The following is a 23,220-nucleotide window of genomic DNA, read 5'->3' on the forward strand; positions in this document are numbered from 1 at the left end:
TGACTTGTCCTTCTTGGGGACCATGACGACATTGGCGAGCCACTCGGAGTGGTAAATTTCTCGGATGAACCCTGCTGCTAAGAGCCGAGCCACCTCCTCGCCAATGGCTTGCTTCTTCTGGACGGCGGACCGTCGAAGATGTTCCTTCACAGGCTTGAATTTTGGATCGACCCGTAGACGGTGCTCAGCCAGCCCCCTGGGAGACTTCCTCCTGTACTGATTATGCTGGCCACCACGTCCCTCACGCCTCGGGGGCGATCTCGGGCTGTGAGCTGACTCGACTGTACCTGTTGCGACAGACCGACTGTGGATCCTATTCTGCGATTGAGAGACTGCGGAATTCTGGTCTCCCGCCGCCCGGAGCAATGCTCTGATCTGTAACAAGCCCCTGCCAGCCTCCGACTGGGAGGGCTGAATCGATTCTGCTATACGGGCCGCGGCGGCCAGATTCTGAACTGGGGTTCGATATACCTGCGTCGGCGGGAAGAGCTGGCGTCGACTAGACTCGGGAGCCCGCTGACGCGCTTGCTCGTCGAGTGCTTGCTGGAGATTCTCCAGTCAAGTGCGCTCGGCCAAGTTGGCCAAATGCGCGTCCTCCAAGGCCCGGGCCTCGGGGGTCTCTCCGACGATAGGAGTGCGGAGCGCGTCCATGTTCCGGCGGCGAAGCTCCTCTCGCTGCAATGACGTGAGAGGTTCGGGGAGATACTCGTCATGGGGATGCGACGGATCGCCCCCACCCGCGCCTCCATCAGTGCGAGGGAAACCAGGGGGACTGTGTGTTCCATCGACCGCCAGAACCTCAGCCGCTGGATCGCTGCTGTCGCACTCGGATGCGGTCTCCACGGAGCCAGTCGACAGGTCGAACAGGCCGTAGAGGGATTCGACGGGCTCGATGGCCGCGACTTGCGGGGCTGCCGATTGGCGGGCCACGACGTGCCTCACCCACCGCTGAAGTCTTGACCGACCGGAGCGCTTGCGCTGGTGGGAGATAGGGCGGGGAGACGATACGGGGGCCGACCCATATTGGGTCAACGGTTGCCGCAGGAGGACACCACGAACGCATGCGCGGAAATGTGTCGCACCGCGGGCGGGGAGCGCGTCGATGTCGAGCGGTGCCTCCTGAAGCCAGGCAGAGTCGTCGACGATGAAGGTGAGCTCGCCGAGACGGATCTCGCGGTCCTCCACCAAAACTCCGCAAGAAAACATGATCAAAGGGATCGAGAAAAATCACAACTTCTCCAACTAAGCGCTAAGATTCCTGCCCCACGGTGGGCGCCAACTGTCGTGGTTCTAACTCTGACAGTGATGTAGGGGGGTGAGTATGGAGAGGCTAGATCCTAGCTATTGGGAAGTTGTTACACGCGAGGTTTACGAGTTCAGGCCCTTCTCGGAGGAAGTAATAGCCCTACGTCTCGGAGCCCGAAGGCGGTCGACTGGATTATGCGTGTATAGATTACAGGGGTGCGAACCCTGCTTACTGAGGAGGGGGGTGGCTTATATAGAGTTCGCCGGCTCCCTCCTGCCCCCAGTAATGCAGGGTTTAAGGTACATTTAAGGTCGGGCGTTACTGGTAACGCCCCTAATAAAGAGCTATAATGACCATAAAGACTACTTAACAGCTGACCGTTTGCCTGCGGAGTGACTATAGATCTCCCGGCGGTCAAGTGGTTGGCTTCATGGTCGAGTGATAGCTTCTTGGTCGAGTGTCTTGAACCTGTCGAGTGGGATGCCTTCAAGTCGATTGAAAGGTGATTTCTCCCAGGGGTGTCCTAGAGTAGGACTCTTCGGTCAGGTCCGTGTCCCTACCCTAGGTAGATGTCTTCATCATCCGACTCTGGACAAGATTCACTCTCATAGTCTTCACTCGAAGACATAGGTTTTTGGTTTAGGCATCACTTCAGTCATTCTGACTGGTTCTCTTGGACCCCACTTAACAGTATGGTGGTTCCTATGACTCAACACAAAAGAAAAAGAACTACGAAAGATCTAAGTCTTCGAGCTCCATAGGCTTCATATAGTGTCTTCTCTTGTCATAGTCTTCAATGTGAATATCTTCATATACCACCTTTGACTTCAATGTCGTCATACATTTTTAGGGGTCATCTCTGGTAGTAAAACTGAATCAATGAGGGACTTCTACCTGTGTTATCCTGCAATTCTCACAAACACATTAGTCCCTCAACTAGGTTTGTCGTCAATACTCCAAAACCAACTAGGGGTGGCACTAGATACACTTACATTCACGCATGTAGTTGAAACAAAATCAACATAGCATCTACGATATTTATGTTCATGGTGCATTATATCCTACTCATCCTTGCATTCGGTGTTGATTAATTTTAATGCATGTTAATGACTGTTGTCGCTCTCTAGCTGGTCGCTTCCTAGTCTTTTTCTAGCCTTCACCTGTACTAAGCGGGAATACTGCTTGTGCATCCAACTCCATAAACCCCAAAGTTATTCCATATGAGTCCACCATACCTACCTATATATGGTATCTACCTGCCGTTCCAAGTAAATTTGTATGTGCCAAACTCAAAACCTTCAAATAAACATTTTGTTTTGTATGCTCGAATAGCTCATGTATCAACTAGGGTTGTCCGTATCTTCCATGTTAGGCGGGTTATTCTCAAGAGGAGTGGACTCCGCTCCTCACTCACGAGAAAATGGCTGGTCACCGGGATGCCCGGTCCCATGCTTTATGCAAATAAAATCAAAATAATTGCAAACAAAACTCCCCCTGGGACTCTTGTTAGTTGGAGGCACTCGTTGTTTCGAGCAAGCCATGGATTGATGCTTGTTGGTGGAGGGGGAGTATAAACTTTACCATTCTGTTTGGGAACCGCATATAATGTGTGTAGCATGGAAGATATCACCATCTCTTGGTTGTTATGTTGACAATGAAAGTATACCGCTCAAAATATATTCATCTCTATTTCAAAACCGAGCTCTGGCACCTCTACAAATCCATGCTTCCCTCTGCGAAGGGCCTATCTATTTACTTTTATGTTGAGTCATCATCCTCTTATTATAAAGCACCAGTTGGAGAGCACCACTGTCATTTGCATTCATTACTGTTAGTTTACATTGAGTATGACTTGACTGGATCTCTTAACCCATGAATTACAATGTCTAGTCAGTCCTTGATCTTTAAAGGTGATATTCATTTATGTTTTGCGGTCTCAGAAAGGGCTAGCGAGATACCATCTTGTTATATCATATTATGATTGTTTTGAGAAAGTGTTGTCATTCGAGATTTATTATTATTGCTCGCTAGTTGATTATGCCATTGATATGAGTAAACATGAGACCTAAGCGTTATTGTGAATATGGCTAGTTTATAATATTTGCTGAAAACTTGAATGCTGGCCTTACATATTTACAACAACAAGAGCAAACGGAGTTTGTAAAAGTTTTTCTTTATCACTTTCAGTTTGTCAACTGAATTGCTTGAGGACAAGCAAAGGTTTAAGCTTGGGGGAGTTGATATGTCTCCGTCGCATCTACTTTTCCAAACACTTTTGCCCTTGTTTTAGACTCCAACTTGCATGATTTTAATGGAACTAACCCAGACTGACGCTGTTTTCAGCAGAATTGCCATGGTGTTAATTATGTGCAGAAACAAAAGTTCTCGGAATGACCTAAAACTTTACGGAGACTATTTTTGGAAATAATAAAAAATCCTGGCAAAAGATCAAGACCAGGGGGGCCACACCCTAGCCACGAGGGTGGAGGCGCGCCTGCCCCCCTGGGCGCGCCTCCCTACCTCGTGGGCCCCCTGGAGCTCCTCCGACCTCAACTCCAACTCTATATATTCACTTTCGGGAAGAAAAAAATCACAGAGAAGGATTCATCACATTTTACGATACGGAGCCGCCGCCAAGCCCTAAAACCTCTTGGGAGGGCTGATCTAGAGTCCGTTCGGGGCTCCGGAGAGGGGAATCCGTCGCTGTCATCATCATCAACCATCCTCCATCACCAATTTCTTGATGCTCACCGCCGTGCATGAGTAATTCCATCGTAGGCTTGCTGGACAGTGATGGGTTGGATGAGATTTATCATGTAATCGAGTTAGTTTTGTTAGGGTTTGATCCCTATATCCACTATGTTCTGAGATTGATGTTGCTATGACTTTGCTATGCTTAATGCTTGTCACTAGGGCCCGAGTGCCATGATTTCAGATCTGAACCTATTATGTTTTCATCAATATATGAGAGTTCTTGATCCTATCTTGCAAGTCTATAGTCACCTACTATGTGTTATGATCCGGCAACCCTGAAGTGACAATAATCGGGACCACTCCCGGTGATGACCGTAGTTTGAGGAGTTCATGTATTCACTATGTGTTAATGCTTTGGTCTGGTACTCTATTAAAAGGAGGCCTTAATATCCCTTAGTTTCCGCTAGGACCCCACTGCCACGGGAGGGTAGGACAAAAGATGTCATGCAAGTTCTTTTCCACAAGCACGTATGACTATATTCGGAATACATGCCTACATTACATTGATGAATTGGAGCTAATTCTGTGTGACCCTAGGTTATGACTGTTACATGATGAACCATATCCGGCATAATTCTCTATCACCGATCCATTGCCTACGAGATTTCCATATATTGTTCTCCGCTTATTTACTTTTCCGTTGCTATTGTTACAATCACTACAAAATACCAAAAACATTACTTTTGTTGTCGTTACCTTTTGCTACCGTTACCACTACTATCATATTACTTTGCTACTAAATACTTTGCTGCAGATATTAAGTTTCCAGGTGTGGTTGAATTGACAACTCAACTGCTAATACTTGAGAATATTCTTTGGCTCCCCTTGTGTCCAATCAATAAATTTGGGTTGAATACTCTACCCTCGAAAACTGTTGTGATCCCCTATTCTTGTGGGTTATCAATTACTATGGGCTAGATTTCCTTGATCTAGCCCCAAATTCATTCCTCAACATCTCGGTGTTCATCATCGTGTGTGAGGCATTCCTCCGCATCCCGCCCCCACTTCGGCCTAAGGCTCAAGGTATTCAATGTGAAGCCGAAGGTGGTCGAGGGTTAACACGTGGAGTGCGGCGGTGCCATGGTGAGCAAGCTCCCTAACTCACCTAGCCCAAGGGGACCTTCATAGAGACCGTAAAGGGGTGGCAACATGAGTGGTTCTATGTTACGGAACCTCGCGACGCCTCATGGGCCGCCACTCCTGAGTTCAAAACCGGTCCGCCAATGCATCTCACATCATGGCTCAAGAAGGGCCTAGATTGGGCGTCATCCGACGAGGTGACGATGCTGCAAAAGCATGTCAAGAGCATGGTGGACAAGAACACCAGCCTCGCTAGTGTGATCCAGGTGATGCTATTTCGCTGGATTCTCCCCTATCAACGCCGGACTTCCCATATGGGGGAGTTTGATCCGACAAGTCATCAGACCTTGCGGTGGTTCTTCGGCACGAAGCACGAAGACATATGGAAACTACTTTTCAAGGCCCAAAGGTCGTGGCGGCCAACGACCGAAGACCTCGGCCACGACTGCGCTCACCCAGCCACTCCAGTAAGTTTTTCATATTTCTAATCATATCCTTGATTTGTAGATCCAAGGAGTAAGTTCAACCCCTCCCCTTGTCTCCTAGGGCTGTACGAAGAAGGCAGAGCGGATCAAGTGTCCGGCTCCCCTACCTGAAGACCCAGCTATTCCACTTCTGACAAAGATGTTGGTTCTGGCGCTGTACCAGGTGTCAGTGTCAAAACTGGTGGATCTCGGGTAGAGGGTCCTGAACTGTGTGTCTAAGGTCGATGGTAACAGGATACAAGGGACACAATGTTTACCCAGGTTCGTGCCCTCTCTATGGAGGTAATACCCTACGCCCTGCTTGATTGATATTGATGAACACGAGTATTACAAGAGTTGATCTACCACGAGATCGTAATGGCTAAACCCTAGAGGTCTAGCTTGTATGGCTATGATAATGAATATCCCCCTCCGAACTAAGTCCTTAGGTTTATATAAGCACCGGGAGGGTCTAGGGTTACACAAGGTCGTTTACAAAGAAAGAAATCTACATATCCGGTCGCCAAGCTTGCCTTCCACGCCAAGGAGAGTCCCATCCGGACACGGGTACAGTCTTCAGTCTTCGTATCTTCACAGCCCATAAGTCCGGCCCATGGCTGACAGGCCAGACGCCCGAGGACCCCTTAGTCCAGGACTCCCTCAGTAGCCCCTAAACCTGGCTTCAATGACAAGGTATCTGGCGCATAGATCTGTCTTCGGCATTGCAAGGTGGGTTCCTCCTTCCGAACTACAAAACAGTCTTCGGACGTACTGATGTGTCCGGACCTGTAACTCACACCACACACAACCGTAGAGAAAATATAATATTTCATGAATCCAATCTGCTGACAACTTTTTTACAACATGACATCATGTCTGCCCGGTCACTATATCGAACCGTTTTTGTCTGCCATCCCGTGTTTCGAGATGTGGTTTCCATTGGCACGTCTTGTCAAAGCAGAGATCGTCTCCCCTTATTGCGGGATTCTCATCAATACGGGCGTGGGTAACCAAACCGTGTCGTTTACACAGCCCTTGGGAGCAGGCGAATTTTAAGGCAAGTGGGGAGGCGTTCAATATTTACTGCCTTTATAAGGAGATAAGAATCCCTTTTCTTCACCCACGCCTTCTCTCTTCCTCTGCCCTTCCACTCTTGAGCTCCAGCACCCAAGTTCTCATCTTCTCCGTCTCGAGCAAGCACTCAACCATGTCCGGATCCGGAGGTCAAGGCAAGTGGATGGCCTCCTCCGTCCAGGAGGAGGACATCGCCGAGCTTCGGGCGGCCGGGTACCTGGCGAAGAGAATCGCCCGCTGCCTTCCGACCCAGGGACAAATCGTTCCCACGCCGAAGCCCAATGAGAGGGTAGTATTCATCCCTCATTTCCTCCACGAGTTAGGATTTCCACTCCACCCCTTCGTCCACGGGCTGATGTTCTACTACGGGATAGACTTCCATGATCTATCCCCGAACTCCCTCCTCAACATCTCGGCATTCATCGTCGTGTGTGAGGCCTTCCTTCGCATCCAACCCCACTTCAGGCTGTGGCTCAAGGTCTTCAACGTGAAGCCGAAGGTGGTGGATGGCCAGCACGCGGAGTGCGGAGGCACCATGGTTAGCAAGCTGGCCAATGTCTCCTGGCCGAAAGGCCCTTTCGTGGAGACTATAAAAGAATGGCAAAAACATTGGTTCTATATCACAGAGCCCCGCGGCACCACCTGGGCTGCAACTACCGAATTTAACTCTGGCGCTCCCGTGCGACTCACCTCCTGGGTCGAGAAGGGCCCGAACTGGTGTTCGTCAGACGAGCTGACGGCGCTGCAGACGCGCATTCAAAGCATGGTGGATAGAGATATTAAACTCGTCGATATAATCCAGGTGATCCTAGTTCGTCGGATTCTTCCATGCCAAAGCCGAAGCCGCCCTCTCTAGGAGTTCAATCCGAAGAAGCACCATACCCTAAAGAGGCTCTTCAAAACCACTCACGAAGATGCGTGGAGGTTGCTTTTTAAGGGCAACGAAACACCGCCGGCCACAGATTCGGACCGCGGGCATGACATCAACCACCTCGCCAACGAGGTATATTATTCTTACCGCATCCCTTACTTTCTTGTTTCAAGGATGAGGTCTAAGACTTTATTATCATGGCTTCTTCATGAGTGGATGGAGAAGGCGAAGCTGATCCAATGTACGGCTCCGCTGCTTGAAGAACCAATCATCCCGCGTTTAGCGAAGATGCTGGTGTCGGCGCCTTATAAGGCACCAGAGAAGAAGGCCACCAGGAAGGCCAAGGGGGTCCGGAGTGGCCCCCGCCGCAGGGGCGCTTTGGACGCGACGTCCGAAGATAAGACCCGCTCCTCCACCGCCGAAGACGACAACGATGAATAGGAGGAGGAGAACAACCCTCCCCCTGATGAGGGGAGGAAGAAGAGGGCGGCTTCGGCGAATCTGGAGGCGGAGACGTCCAAGAAAGGGAAGAGCTCCCTTGCAGATAACACTGCGTGGGACGCCGATAGTGGTCTGGAGAGACGCCCTGCACTAAGCCTCGGGCCGCATCGTAAGTGCTAAAACCCATATCCGCCCATAAACCAAGTCTTTCCTCCTTGTTGTATTGATATAATCAGTTATGCTATTGCAGTCTGATGTCTACTACACAACCTTCTTCTTGTAGACGTTGTTGGGCCTCCAAGTGCAGAGGTTCGTAGGACAGTAGAAAATTTCCCTCAAGTGGATGACCTAAGGTTTATCAATCTGTAGGAGGCGTAGGATGAAGATGGTCTCTCTCAAGCAACCCTGCAACCAAATAACAAAGAATCTCTTGTGTCCCCAACACACCCAATACAATGGTAAATTGTGTAGGTGCACTAGTTCGGCGAAGAGATGGTGATACAAATGGTATATGGATAGTAGATATAGGTTTTTGTAATCTGAAATTATAAAAACAGCAAGGTAACTAATGATAAAAGTGAGCACAAACGGTATTGCAATGCGTTGAAACAAGGCCTAGGGTTCATACTTTCACTAGTGCAAGTTATCTCAACAATATTAACATAATTGGATCACATAACTATCCCTCAACATGCAACAAATAGTCACTTCAAAGTCACTAATAGCGGAGAACGAACGAAGAGATTATGGTAGGGTACGAAACCACCTCAAAGTTATTCTTTCCAATCAATCCGTTGGGCTATTCCTATAAGTGTCACAAACAGCCCTAGAGTTCGTACTAGAATAATACCTTAAGACACAAATCAACCAAAACCCTAATGTCACCTAGATACTCCAATGTCACCTCAAGTATTCATGGGTATGATTATACGATATGCATCATACAATCTCAGATTCATCTATTCAACCAACACATAGAACCTCAAAGAGTGCCCCGAAGTTTCTACCGGAGAGTCAAGACGAAAACGTGTGCCAGCCCCTATGCATAGATTCCCAAGGTCATGGAACCCGCAAGTTGATCACCAAAACATACATCAAGTGGATCATAGAATACCCCATTGTCACCACGGGTATCCCACGCAAGACATACATCAAATGTTCTCAAATCCGTAAAGACTCAATCCGATAGGATAACTTCAAAGGGAAAACTCAATCCATTACAAGAGAGTAGAGGGGGAGAAACATCATAAGATCCAACTATAATAGCAAAGCTCATGATACATCAAGATCGTACCACCTCAAGAACACGAGAGAGAGATCAAACACATAGCTACTGGTACATACCCTTAGCCCCGAGGGAGAACTACTCCCTCCTTGTCATGGAGAGCACCGGGATGATGAAGATGGCCACCGGAGAGGGATTCCCCCTCCGGCAGGGTGCCGGAACGGGTCTAGATTGGTTTTTATGGCTACGGAGGCTTCTGGCGCCGGAACTCCTGATCTATTCTACTCCTCAAAGTTTTTAGGGTATATGGGTATATATGGGAGGAAGAAGTACGTCGGTGGACCTCCGGGCTGTCCATGAGGCAGGGGGCGTGCCCAGGAGGGTGGGCGCGCCCCCAACCCACGTGGGCAGCCCGGGACTCTCCTGGTCCAACTCCGATTCTCCGTGGGCTTCTTCTGGTCCAAAAATAAGTTCCGTGAAGTTTCAGGTCAATTGGACTCCGTTTGATTTTCCTTTTTTGCGATACTCTAAAATAAGGAAAAAAACAGAAAGTGGCAATGGGCTATGGGTTAATAGGTTAGTCCCAAAAATAATATAAAAGTGCATAATAAAGCCCATAAACATCCAAAACAGATAATATAATAGCATGGAACAATAAAAAATTATAGATACGTTGGAGACGTATCACAGTCCAGCCCACGACAGTTCTCAGCGATCCTCATCACGAGGTTCGCTGGACACAAAGGCGATGGCCAGTGATTCACCGCCGGACGCTCACTCCCCCAAGGCCCAAGACGATGCAGTGGTGCTATCCCGAAGGACTATTCTAGGCGGGGGAGAGGCTCGGGAGGCGCCAGAAGGCGAAACCCCCGTCACCGGACACCAGGGGAGTCAATCCCCATGGAGACCGGCGGGGAGGGACGTATTCAGTTCGGCCCTCAGTCGGACTCAATTTCGGAGTCCGATGCAGCTCCGGAATCTGGCACGCAACCTCTTTCGAAAGAAGGGGGATGCATGTTCCCCCGGTGACCCCTGTCCAACCAGGGGCACCGGATAATCTGCTGGAAGCACTGCGAGGCGCTTCCATTGTGGATGAGCACCGTGTCCTTATGGGCACGGTAATTGAAAGGGTTCAGTCCGCCAAGAGTGGACTAACCGAAGCCTGCAGCAGCCTGACAGGTTTTGAGGTAAGCGGCACAAAAAGGAGAAAATCCCAATATAGACAGTAGCCCCTGAGACACTGTCCGGTGTTCGGAAAGAAAAAACCGGACAGAGGATCAATCTCCTATTGCAGGAAACTAACTAAATTTGTCTGAAATGTATGCACATGCGTCGCTGTTGGCCGTGGCCTCGCATACTGCCAAAGTCTCCGGACTAAAGCAGAAACTGGCGAAGGCCGAGGAGGAGTTGGGCCAGGTGAAGAGGCAGCTCCAGGAAAAACAAGGTAAGTAATAACCTGTTATGTGTTCGAAAAAGGGAAAATGATATGCAATGACCGAAATGCCATCATGTGAACAGAGGCGATGACCGAGGTTGAGGCCCTAAAAACGGCCCTGGTCAAAGCCGAGGGGAAGGCTGTCAAGGAGCAGGCCGCCCGTAAGAGGCTCAAGGCTCGGGTCAACGAAGCCCAACAGGAGCTCCAGGATGCGGTGAGGAAGTGTGAGACCTTGGAGCACAATGCGTCAGCTCAAGAGGCCGAACTCGCCAAGGCTCGTAAGAGTGCGGAGACGGCCCTGAGTGAAGCCCAGGGCGCCCTCCAGGAGATCCAGGAGTCCAGGAAGATCACGGTGGGTAAGGCATTCAATATGCAAAGCAAGAATGCGAAGAGGAAATATCTTTTACTGACCCGGATTCGAAGTTCTCCAGGGGCTTTTGTTGATCTGCCACGCAGTGTGACCGACGCCGTAGTGTTCTTCCGAGCTGAAGAAGGGGGCTCACCGGAGAAGCTGTTCTGGTTGCAATATCTTGCGCCGAAACATCCGGTGCCCTTCAACGATCAGCTAAAACAGCTGGTCGAGCTGCATAGGGTGGCCGAACTAGCAATGAAGGATTTAATAATCCGGCTATGGCCAGCCGAAGGTATACCCAGCAGTTACTTCGGCCTCATGAAGAGGCTGGTTGATGCCTGTCCTCGGCTGGATGTCATCAAGCGGTCCATCTGCATTGAAGGCGCGTGTCTGGCCTTCTCCTATGTCAAGGTCTGGTGGGCGAAGATGGACGTCGTCAAGTTGGCGACCGAGGAGCTGCCTGAAGGCAAGGAGCACCGCACACCCGAGCGATACTTTGGCGATGTCTTGGAAGGGTCCCATATTGTTGCGGATCACTATGCGAAAGACACTATCTTTGAATGAATGTATTCAAGCTCTCTCTGCCTTGTATGATGAAACAAAGTGTTTATGCAATATAATGCTTGTTATGTTTTTAATTTTTACTTCTTGTGCGGCCGTGTTGTATGAAATCTGAGGGTTAACCAGTCGTCGGCTTCTGCCCCCATGTAGGTAGTATGGGGGTGTTTGGGATGGAATCTAAACAATCTTGATCCAATTAGATGGTCCTTGAAGGAGTTGTTTAGCGCAACGAACCAGGCAACCAGACTATGTGTCTATAACGCCCTCACTTAGCCATAGGAGTGCGAAAATAAAAACATAGGCGCAGCCCCTAGTATCCGAACTAGAGTTCTATAAGCGTCTGATCGGGAAGTACCAATCCTTCGCGTAATGCGTAAGAAATCTCCAATGATTTGCAACCTCCGAACAGCTGACCGGCTCTCGCCGCATCATGACAGCCAGTTTTCGGCTTTCTCTACTGAGGTGCTCCTTTGGATAAACCAAGGCACAATCGCAGTAGTTCTCCCTTTACTACCTTAGCCGATATAGCGGAACTTAAGGTAGCAAGCACAGGAGCCGGGCAACCCAACTATTGACCAAAGACATGATTCGGAGCCAATGCATATAATTCTAAATTCGGGGTGCCGAACTTACACTTATAAAAAGTGTTCGGACTTTTGTTGTCGTAATGTGGTGTGCTATGAAGTCCCTGGCAAACATCAAGCATACCAAAGTGTACGGGTGCTACCTGATAGGGTTATCCACAGGGGAGCTGAAAAAGAGAAAGAAAACAGAAAAGGTACAAAGGTAAAAAGCCGGGGTCCTAAAGCTCCAGCCGCAAACTGTTCTCATTGTAATTTAAGTAGTACGTCAAGGCACATTGATATAGGTAGTGTGATAATCAACAAGCTATTTGACATGCCGAAACCAAGGGAGAGCTGCATGTGGGTCCTGAAAAACAGGTAAAGTTATCGTTAATGGAATCACCTAAAAAGTCCCCCATATGTCTGCGTTTCTCGCCGTCTTGGTGTGTTTATCCTTCAAGAGGACCGATGACCAGACCATCAGATGGTGCCTGTGGGATTGAGACCTGAAAAGGAAACAAGTAAAAGTGAAAATATGTGTGTGTCCGATGTGGGTTGAGCCGTACTATGGACCACAAGCTAGCTATGCCTCCATCGATGCCCATGGGATTTTGAGTGTGTAGTTATGTACGCGCGGCACGAGTGCCACCACTTGATCGGGACTGAGACGGAGGCCGGATTGCTAGTCAAGCTCCTGACGAGACGAGCTCTCCTACTGTAGAGTAGTTCAGACCCTCTTACGGTGTCCGTGGGCTCGGCAGCCGAATTAAGGTTCTACTTGAGAAGGCCGCTCTGTACTTCTGCTGCTAAGGCAGCTATGTGCTCTTATGTACGGAGGGAGCGTTCCGTATTTCCGTTGACTGTTATGACGCCGCGTGGACCGGGCATCTTGAGCTTGAGATAAGCATAGTGTGGTACTGCGTTGAATCGAGCGAACGCAGTTCGACCGAGTAGTGCGTGATAGCCGCTGCGGAAGGGGACGATATCGAAGATTAACTCCTTGCTTCGGAAGTTGTCCGGAGATCCGAAGACAACCTCTAGTGTGATTGAGCCCGTACATCGGGCCTCTACACCTGGTATGACTCCTATGAAGGTAGTCCTGGTGGGCTTGATCCGAGATGGGTTAATGCCCATTTTTCGCGCAGTATCTTGATAGTGCAGATTGAGGATGCTACCTCCGTCCATAAGGATGCGAGTCAGGTGGAACCCATCAATTATTGGGTCTAGGACCAGTGCGGCTGAGCCACCGTGACAGATACTGGTCGGATGATCCCTGCGATCAAAAGTGATCGGGCATGACGACCATGGATTAAATTTTGGGGCGACTGGCTCTATCGCGTAGATGTCCCTGAGCGCACACTTGCGCTCCCTCTTGGGAATGTGGGTAGCGTATATCATGTTCACCATTTTTACCTGGGGGGAAACTTCTTCTATCCCCCTGTGTTCGGTTGCTGGGGCTCTTCGTCATTGTCCTCGCTTTGTGATCCCTTTCCCTTTTCTTGGAGTTTAATTTGCCAACCTGTTTAAAAACCCAGCAATCTCTATTTGTATGATTGGGTGGTTTGTCTGGGGTGCCATGAATCTGGCATAGACGATCAAGTATGCGGTCCAAGCTGGATGGGCCTGAATTGTTCTTTTGGAACGGCTTCTTTCGCTGACCGGACTTAGAGCCCCTGAATCCGGCATTGACTGTCGTGTCCTTAGTGTTATCACTGTTGTTTCGACGCTTGTATCTGTTGCATCGAGACTTGTCTTTGCTAGTTTTAGCTTCAGGGGTGTCGGCGTCGCTTGCATTGTTTTTGCTACGGGCCAACCAACTATCCTTGCCCGCACAAAAGCGGGTCATGAGTGTCGTGAGGGCTGCCATGGATTTTGGCTTTTCTTGGCCGAGGTGGCGAGCGATCCATTCATCGTGGATGCTGTGTTTGAAGGCTGCTAGGGCTTCGGCATCCGGACAATCGATGATTTGGTTCTTTTTAGTTAAGAACATAGTCCAGAATTTCCCGACGGACTCTCCGGGCTGTTGAACTATATGGCTTAAGTCATCAGCTTCCGGAGGTCGAACATATGTACCTTGGAAGTTATCAAGGAAGGCCTCTTCCAAGTCCTCCCAGCTGCCAATAGAATTTGCAGGCAGACTGTTGAGTCAGTGCCGAGCTGGCCCCTTGAGTTTTAAAGGGAGGTATTTGATGGCGTGGAGGTCAACGCCGCGGGCCATATGAATGTGGAGAATGAAGTCTTTGATCCACACCACGGGGTCCGTGGTTCCATCGTATGATTCTATATTCACGAGTTTGAACCCTTCTGGGAATTCATGATCCAGGACCTCATCAGTGAAGCAATGAGGGTGTGCGGCGCCTCTATATCGGGTCGTATCGCGATGTAGCTCTGATGGAGTCCGTCTGCGGTTTTCAGCCCGTGCATGACTAAGTTTGTCACATCCGAATAGGTGGCCGTCGTCACGTGTCAAGGCACGTCCTCGCGATCCGTAGATTGATCTAGTATGTCCTGCTTTATTGTTCAGGTTTTGCCGGAGGTCATATGTATGACTGTGGGCTAATTTACCTCTACCTGTGCGATAAGGCGGGGTTGGCTGGTATTCGGCGTGAGTTGCCGTTTTGTCCCGACCATGTGGTGGTCGGTCAGCCACATTGTACGATGGAGGTATGTATTCCGACGCCTCCTCGTTAAACTGAGGTAGCAATTTGTGCTTTGGGTAGCTTTTGGTTGGGTGCTTGAGGCCGTATTCTTCGGCTGCTAGGACATCGGTCCATTTATCATTGAGCAGATCTTGGTCAGCTTGAAGCTGCTGCTGCTTCTTTTTCAGGCTCCTTGCAATGGCGATTAGCTGGCGCTTGAAGCGCTCCTGCTCAAGAGGTTCCTCAGGCACAATGAAATCGTCAGTGCCGAGGCTCACCTCATCCTCGGAGAGCGGAAGATAACTTCCATCCTATGAGTCTTCATGTGTGGCCTGCTTACCAGGGCTAGCCTACCCATCTTCCCGTTCATCTTGTTTATTAGCTGTTTCAACGGGGTCTTCATTGTCTTCGGCGCCTTCTGGAGTGTTATCTTCTCGTGTGCCGGTGTTGCTCTCTTTGCTGCGGCGTGACTTAGAGCGGTGCCGCTAACGCCAGCGCTTGGATTGTATTTCGGAAGGTTTATCCTCAGCTGGATCTTCCTTCTCATCGCAGCTGTTCTCCTTTAGTGCATCCACCATGTATACATCATACGAGGAAGTGGCCGTCCAGCGTCCAGTGAACGGCGGGTTCTGGGCCTCTTCTTCTCTGGCATCGTCGTCCATATCATCGATATCCTCGGAGTTGTAATCAAGTGTGTTAGTCAAATCCTCGACCGTGGCTATGAAGTGGGTGGCGGGTGGGAAGCAAAATTCTCCAACATCAGCCCCTAGTTCGGGCCGGATATAGTTCGGCTGTGAGTCCTCCGTCAAGGACAGGTTTTTTAATGAGTTTAGCATGTCTCCCAAAGGCGAGTGCCGGAAGATGTATGCGGCGCTGAATTCGAAGATCGATAAACGATTAGGTTTGGCATCTACGGGCCCACATGGTTCAGAACTTACGGTCGGAGACGAGTCCGGAGTTCCGGAGGCACGGGTATCGTGTGAGATCAAGTCTATGTGCGGCTCCAACGCCAGGGAATCTGTAGCCTCCGTGGCGGGGTTGAGCTTCCAATCCTCGGATGTCGCAGTGTGCTCTGTATCTAAGGCCGGAGTGGTCACAGGAGCTATCTCCTGGATGCGGTCTGACGACAGATTCAGGTCATGTTCGTCAAGGTGACCGGGACCGGCCGCCGCGGTCTCGAATCCGGCGAAGATTAAATCTCCACGGATGTCCACAACGTAGTTCAAACTCCCAAATCTGACCTGATGGCCAGGGGCGTAGCTATCGATCTGCTCCAGGTGGTCAAACGAGTTGGCCTGCAGTATGAAGCCGTCGAACACGAAGATCTGTCCAGGGAGAAAAGTTTCTCTTTGGACAACGTTACTATCGACGATTGAAGGGGCCATCGAACCTTTTGTCGATGGCACAGTGGAACTCTCAATGAAAGCACCAATGTCAGTGTCAAAACTGGCGGATCTCGGGTAGGGGGTCCCGAACTGTGCGTCTAAAGTCGATGGTAATAGGAGACAAGGGACACGATGTTTACCCATGTTCAGGCCCTCTCTATGGAGGTAATACCCTACGTCCTGCTTGATTGATATTGATGAACACGAGTATTACAAGAGTTGATCTACCTCAAGATCGTAATGGCTAAACCCTAGAGGTCTAGCTTGTGTGGCTATGATAATGAATATCCCCCTCCGGACTAAGTCCTCCGGTGGATCTAGGGTTACACAAGGTCAGTTACAAAGAAAGGAATCTACATGTCCGGTCGCCAAGCTTGCCTTCCACGCCAAGGAGAGTCCCATCCGGACACAGGTACAGTCTTCGGTCTTCGTATCTTCACGGCCCATAAGTCTGGCCCATGGCTGACAGGCCGGACACCCGAGGACCCCTTAGTCTAGGACTCCCTCACCAGGCGCCGGAAAAGAAGGCCAAGAAGAAGGGCAAGGAGGCCCGGAGTGGCCTTCGCCGAAAAGGTGCTCCGGACATATCATCCGAAGACACCAAAGCTCTCTCCTCCCATGATGAAGACGAGGAGGAAGAGGAGGAGTAGAATTCTCCCCCCAAGGGGGGGAAGAAGAAAAGGGGAGCTGTAACACCCACAATGCGGCTATATCTCCCACGTGTCGGGGCACGACTTAGAGGCATAACCGCATGGTAGGTCTGTCGCAAGAGGGGTAATATTTACACATCTCATGTACTGAATAAGAAAGGGATAAAGAGTCGGCTTACAATCGCTACTTCACACAATACATAAATAATACATACATCATCCAAGGTACAATCAAAGGTCCGACTACTGGACCAAAATAAAGAAAGACAATCCCAATTCCTAGATCCCCGATCGCCCCAACTGGGCTCCTCTACTGATCATCCAGAAAAGAAACATAGTAACGGCTCGAATCCTCGTCGAACTCCCACTTGAGTTCGGTAGCGTCCCCTGCACTGGCATCATCGGCACTTGCATCTGTTTGGAAGTATCTGTGAGTCGCGGGGACTCAGCAATCTCACACCCGCGAGATCAAGACTATTTAAGCTTAAGGGTAGGAAAGGGGTAGTGAGGTGGAGCTGCAGCAAAGCACTAAGCATATATGGTGGCTAACTTACGCAAAAGAGAGCGAGAAGAGAAGCAACACACGGTCGAGAAGCTAATAGTGGTCAAGAAGTGATCCTGAAACTACTTACATTCAAGCATAACACAAGGCCGTGTTCTCTTCCCGAACTCCACCGAAAAGAGACCATCGCGGCTACAAACGCAGTTGATTCATTTTAATTAAGTTAAGTGTCAAGTTCTCTACAACCGGATATTAACAAATTCCCATCTGCCGATAACCGTGGGCATGGCTTTCGAAAGTTCAAAACCCTATAGGGGTGTCCCAACTTAGCCCATCACAAGCTCTCACGGTCAACGAAGGATATTCCTTCTCCCAGGAAGACCCGATCAGTCTCGGAATCCCGGTTACAAGACATTTCGGCAATGGTAAAACAAGACCAGTAAAGCCACCCGAATGTGCCAACAAATCCTGATAGGAGCTGCACATATCTCATTCTCCGGGCACACCAGATGGGCCAGACGTCGGGTTGGCATAGACCCTGGTTGCCCAGGGGGGCGCCGGACATCGCCCAGTTTGGACCAACACTCAGAGGAGCACTGGCCCGGGGGTTTAAAATAAAGATGACCTTGAGTCCGCGGAACCCAAGGGAAAAAGGCTTAGGTGGAAAATGGTAAAACCAAGGTTGGGCCTTGCTGGAGGAGTTTTATTCAAGGCGAACTATCAAGGGGTTCCCATAACACCCAACCGCGTAAGGAACGCAAAATCAAGGAACATAACACCGGTATGACAGAAACTAAGGCGGCAAGAGTGGAACAAAACACCAGGCATAAGGTCGAGCCTTCCACCCTTTACCAAGTATATAGATGCATTAAAGTAAATAAGAGATAATAATGATAGCCCAACAATATCCATGTTCCAACAAGGAACAAACTTCAACTTCACCTGCAACTAGCAACGCTATAAGAGGGGCTAACCAAAGCGGTAACATAGCCAAACAACAGTTTGCTAGGAAAGGTGGGTTAGAGGCTTGACATGGCAATATGGGAGGCATGATATAGCAAGTGGTAGGTAGCACGGCATAGCAATAGAGCGAACGACTAGCAAGCAAAGATAGAAGTGATTTCGAGGGTATGGTCATCTTGCCTGCAAAGTTCTCAGAGTTGACAAAAGCTTGATCCTCGTTAGTGTACTCAACAGGTTCCTCGATCACGTACTCGTCTCCCAGCTCTACCCAAAGCAAGAACACAAGCAAAGGACCAACAATCAATCACGGTGCAATGCACAAGCAACATGATGCAAAACATGACATGATATGCAAGACGTGATATGCAATGCATATGCGTGCTTCGGAAGGGAAAGAATGAACAAGGCATCAACTTGGAAAACCAAGTGTGCCGCTAGAAAGATGAGATGATTTCGGTCGAAATCGATATAGAGATCAACAGAAACGGATGCACGGTTTGCAAATGGCAAGCAAAACAATAATGGCACAATTCTATGATTAACAGCATGATGCCACCTAGAATGCAACAAGAAACTAAGCTACTGCACTCCAACATACCAACAAAGCATATGGCAGTGATGTACTCAAGCTTCTTGACAAAACATGAACACCGAGCTACGGCTAAAACACACTATAACAGGTCCAAACAAGCATGGCAAAAGTGCAAAAGATATCAGCTTCACAGACTTAGTGAAAATACTAACATGCCAGAAATAACATCAGGAAGCCATGTTTAGAGCAAGCAAACAACATACTACAGGAACATACATAGCAATACAAGGCATGGAATGAATCTAATAAATGCATAGAATAAAAGTCCCTTACTGATCATGAGCCAAAAGGGCACAGAAGATATGATGGCAGCCATGTAAACATAGCAAGTTTTATTAACAGTTTCAGACTTAATAGAAAACAGAGCATGGCATAATCAGAGTTATGAAGGCAACTTTGCGAGCTCAAATCACTCATCACAAAGCATTTCATGACAAGATAAGCATACCAACAGCAAGAAGACATGTTCATGAAGCTAACCGTGTCAAGAGCAAGTTCATAGCATGCATGGATCACTAACAACAACCATGGAAAAATTGATTAACATGTAAACAATCTGCCAGGAACATTTTATAGCAAAATTAGAGCAAGATCAAGACATGCTAGGGCACTCCATAATTGCAAACAGGGGCATGGATGGATAGATAATAACCATATGTCCAAAACACCCTTACTGAATATACTCAAAAATAGCATTGATCTCACTGTAGCATCATGTTTACATGGCATCAAAATAACAGCAGGAAAATGATAGTAAAATTCAAAGTCCCTAAAAACAGCAATATCATGAGGCCTAGTTTGCATGCTTGTGCTAGTCACCACAAAGATCACAAAAATACATGGAAAGCACCCCTGTAAAGATGGCATGGCATAGTTCAAAACACATGTAGAGCTCATGCCCATATGAAGCACACATCAAATGTGACAAAAATGACAAATCACCATAAACTGATAAGTAGCAGCAGTAAACAATTTATAGCACTCTTGCATCAACGATTTTGGCACCCAGATGAACTCAAACAAGCATGCCACAATGTAATGAAATGAAGAGCATCTCCCAATGAACATTTTGATATCTTATATGCATGAAACGGATCTACGGTCATCGAGATATGATGAAATGAACAGGGGCATACAATGTTAAGGACTTAGAAGAAATCAACCTCCGAAAACTGGACGGAGAGATTCGGGATGGAGAGGTACGGCGTGGATGGGGTGTTTGGATGGGATCCCGGTGGATCTCGTCCCGATCCACCGGATCAGGCGACGAGGCGGACGCCGGCGATAACGGCGACCTCCGGCGATGCTCTGGCGATGGAGGGAGGTGGATCTTGAGGCGGCAGGGGCGAGGAAGCTCGGCTCCGGCGACGTCGGCGGCGGGCGGCGGCGTGAAGGTGGCGAGGCGCGGCAAGGGCCGGCGAGGTGAGGTAGTGGTGAGCGGCGGCGCGTGGAACGGCGCCGCGCCGGTCGGCTCGTCGGCCGGCGCGGGGCAAGACGGCGGGCGGCGATGCAGCGCGAGGGCGCGGACGGCGGTGCTATGCGCGGGTGGCGTCGGGGGGGAAGGTCCGCGGGACAGGTGATGATAATCCACAAGTATAGGGGATCGCAACAGTTTTCGAGGGTAGAGTATTCGACCCAAATTTATTGATTCGACACAAGGGGAGCCAAAGAATATTCTCAAGTATTAGCAGCTGAGTTGTCAAGTCAACCACACCTGGAAACTTAATATCTGCATCAAAGTATTTAGTAGCAAAGTAATATGATAGTAGTGGTAGCGATAGCAAAAGTAACAGTAGCAAAAGTAATGTTTTTGGTATTTTGTAGTGATGATAGCAATAGCAACGGAAAAGTAAATAAGCGAAGAACAGTATATGGAAAGCTCGTAGGCAATGGATCGGTGATAGAGAATTATGTCGGATGTGGTTCATCATGTAACAGTCATAACCTAGGGTGACACAGAACTAGCTCCAGTTCATCAATGTAATGTAGACATGTATTCCGAATATAGTCATACGTGCTTATGGAAAAGAACTTGCATGACATCTTTTGTCCTACCCTCCCGTGGCAGCGGGGTCCTAGCGGAAACTTAGGGATATTAAGGCCTCCTTTTAATAGAGTATCGGACCAACGCATTAACACATAGTGAATACATGAACTCCTCAAACTATAGTCATCACCTGAAGTGATCCCGATTATTGTCACTTCGGGGTTGCCGGATCATAACACATAGTAGGTGACAATAGACTTGCAAGATAGGATCAAGAACTCTCATATATTCATGAAAACATAATAGGTTGAGATCTGAAATCATGGCACTCGGTCCCTAGTGACAAGCATTAAGCATAGCAAAGTCATAGCAACATCAATCTCAGAACATAGTGGATACTAGGGATCAAACCCTAACAAAACTAACTCGATTACATGATAAATCTCATCCAACCCATCACCGTCCAGCAAGCCTACGATGGAATTACTCACGCACGGCGGTGAGCATCATGAAATTGGTGATGGAGGATGGTTGATGATGACGATGGTGACGGATTCCCCTCTCTGGAGCCCCGAACGGACTCCGGATCAGCCCTCCCGAGAGAGTTTAGGGCTTGGTGGCGGCTCCGTATCGTAAAACGCGATGAATCTTTCTCCTTGATTTTTTTCTCCCCGAACACGAATATATAGAGTTGGAGTTTGTCGGATTTCGGGTTCCAGCAAACCCTTGAGGTTCGAACACTGGGGTGCGCGCGGAGATTTCGCCTCCTACCAACCTGCACCCCTCAGCCTCGCTAAGATTTAAGCTACGGAAAGAACAACGCAAGAGAGACAGGGTTTATACTGGTTCGGGCCACCGTTGTGGTGTAATACCCTACTCAAGTGTGTGGTGTGGTGGATTGCCTCTCGGGCTGATGATGATGAACAATACAAGGAAGAACAGCCTCGCGAGGGTCTGTTCTTGGCTGGGGCGATGAACTGCTAGGAGGAGTTCAGTCACCCTTCTCTCTCTCTCTCTCGGATTTCGATCCCCCTCCTACTATGGTGGCTAGTCCTATTTATAGAGGCCCTGGTCCTCTTCCCAAATATCGAGCGGGAAGGGAGCCAACAATGGCGGGCTAATTTGAAGGGGGACAGCTAGTACCAGCTATCCTGACAAAAGTAGTCTTCGCCTGCACAAAGCTTTGGCGGTGACGCCGTCTTGGGCTCCACGATGACCTCCATCTTGCAGTCCTCCTGGTCTTGGTCTTGTTGCACCGAAATGGCAACCTTTGCCTGATGCCTCGGTACTCCGCAGCTGCGCTTGCCCCCTTTGCACCAAAGAGGAAAGGAGGACACTGCGCGGGCTGGCACCCGCCTGGCGCCCTTGGTCGTCATGGCTTGCGTCACGGGCACCTCGTGAGATACCCCGCCTTGATCTCTCCGCCTCCTCGCGAGCCAGCCTGATGAGGCCGTGCCTGAGGAAGCTCCGCGTCGTCTGCCCCGCGAGGCTTGGCCCCTCGCGAGGGTCTTGGGTCTGTGTTGGTGAAGATGGGCCGTGCTGGGCCCCCCTTTGAGCCACGCCGCAGGCAGGCAAGTCTGGGGACCCCCGTTCCCAGAACGCCGACAATAGCCCCCGGGCCCAAGGCGCGCCCGGACTTGGCTGTGCGGGGAGGCGGAAGGGCAGGAGCGAAGCACCGTGGGCCCTAACAGTCTGCGGCCTTGGGCGCTGCGTGGCGGTTGATTGGACGTGAGCGCCTTAGCAACCGTGCGAGTTGATAAAGGAGCGGCATCCGCCTAGTCTTTGCCTTTTTCTTTCCCCGGTTGCTGCTCAGATCCCCTTTCTTGCGCCTCTCCTTCCTTCCTCCAAAATTTCCAGATCTACTCCGACCGCATGACCTAGGAAGCCATGGCGCCTCGTCAGCCCCCGGCCGTAGCTTGGTACTCGTCTGCCCTGGACTCGCCGAACGTGTCGGAGGCGAGCCTCGCCCGGTTGCGCCGGATGGCGGCGGCGCGGGGCATCGACGGGGCGAAGGTGTTCAAGGCCGGCTCCGCCACCCCTGAGGGTCAAGGGAGCACCTTCTATCCGTCCTTCGTAAGTGCCATTGCTGCTGGCCTGGTGCCTCCCTTCTCTTAGTTCTTCTTCTCTGTCCTCCGCCATTACAAGCTACAGGCTCTGCATCTCCACCCCAACTCCGTCCTTCTCCTGGCAATCTTCGCCTATTACTGCGAGGCTCACATAGGGGTGCAGCCCTCAGTGGCCTTGCTGCGCCACTACTTCTACCTCCGGACCTCTCGCGGTTCTGCTTCCGCGTGCGCGAGCTTCATCGCGTACGGTGGCGCCATTGCCATTTCGAACCCTGGGAAAAGGATTGAGGGCTTCAGGAGCAAGTGGGTCTTGGTGGATGCTGGGCGCATCCACCCTCGGCTGATCTTGCCCACGGAGCAGCCCACGAGA

The sequence above is a fragment of the Triticum urartu genome, chromosome 1A, assembly GCF_056163025.1.
Source record: "Triticum urartu cultivar PI428250 chromosome 1A, HENAU_Tu73, whole genome shotgun sequence".
NCBI lineage: Eukaryota > Viridiplantae > Streptophyta > Magnoliopsida > Poales > Poaceae > Triticum > Triticum urartu.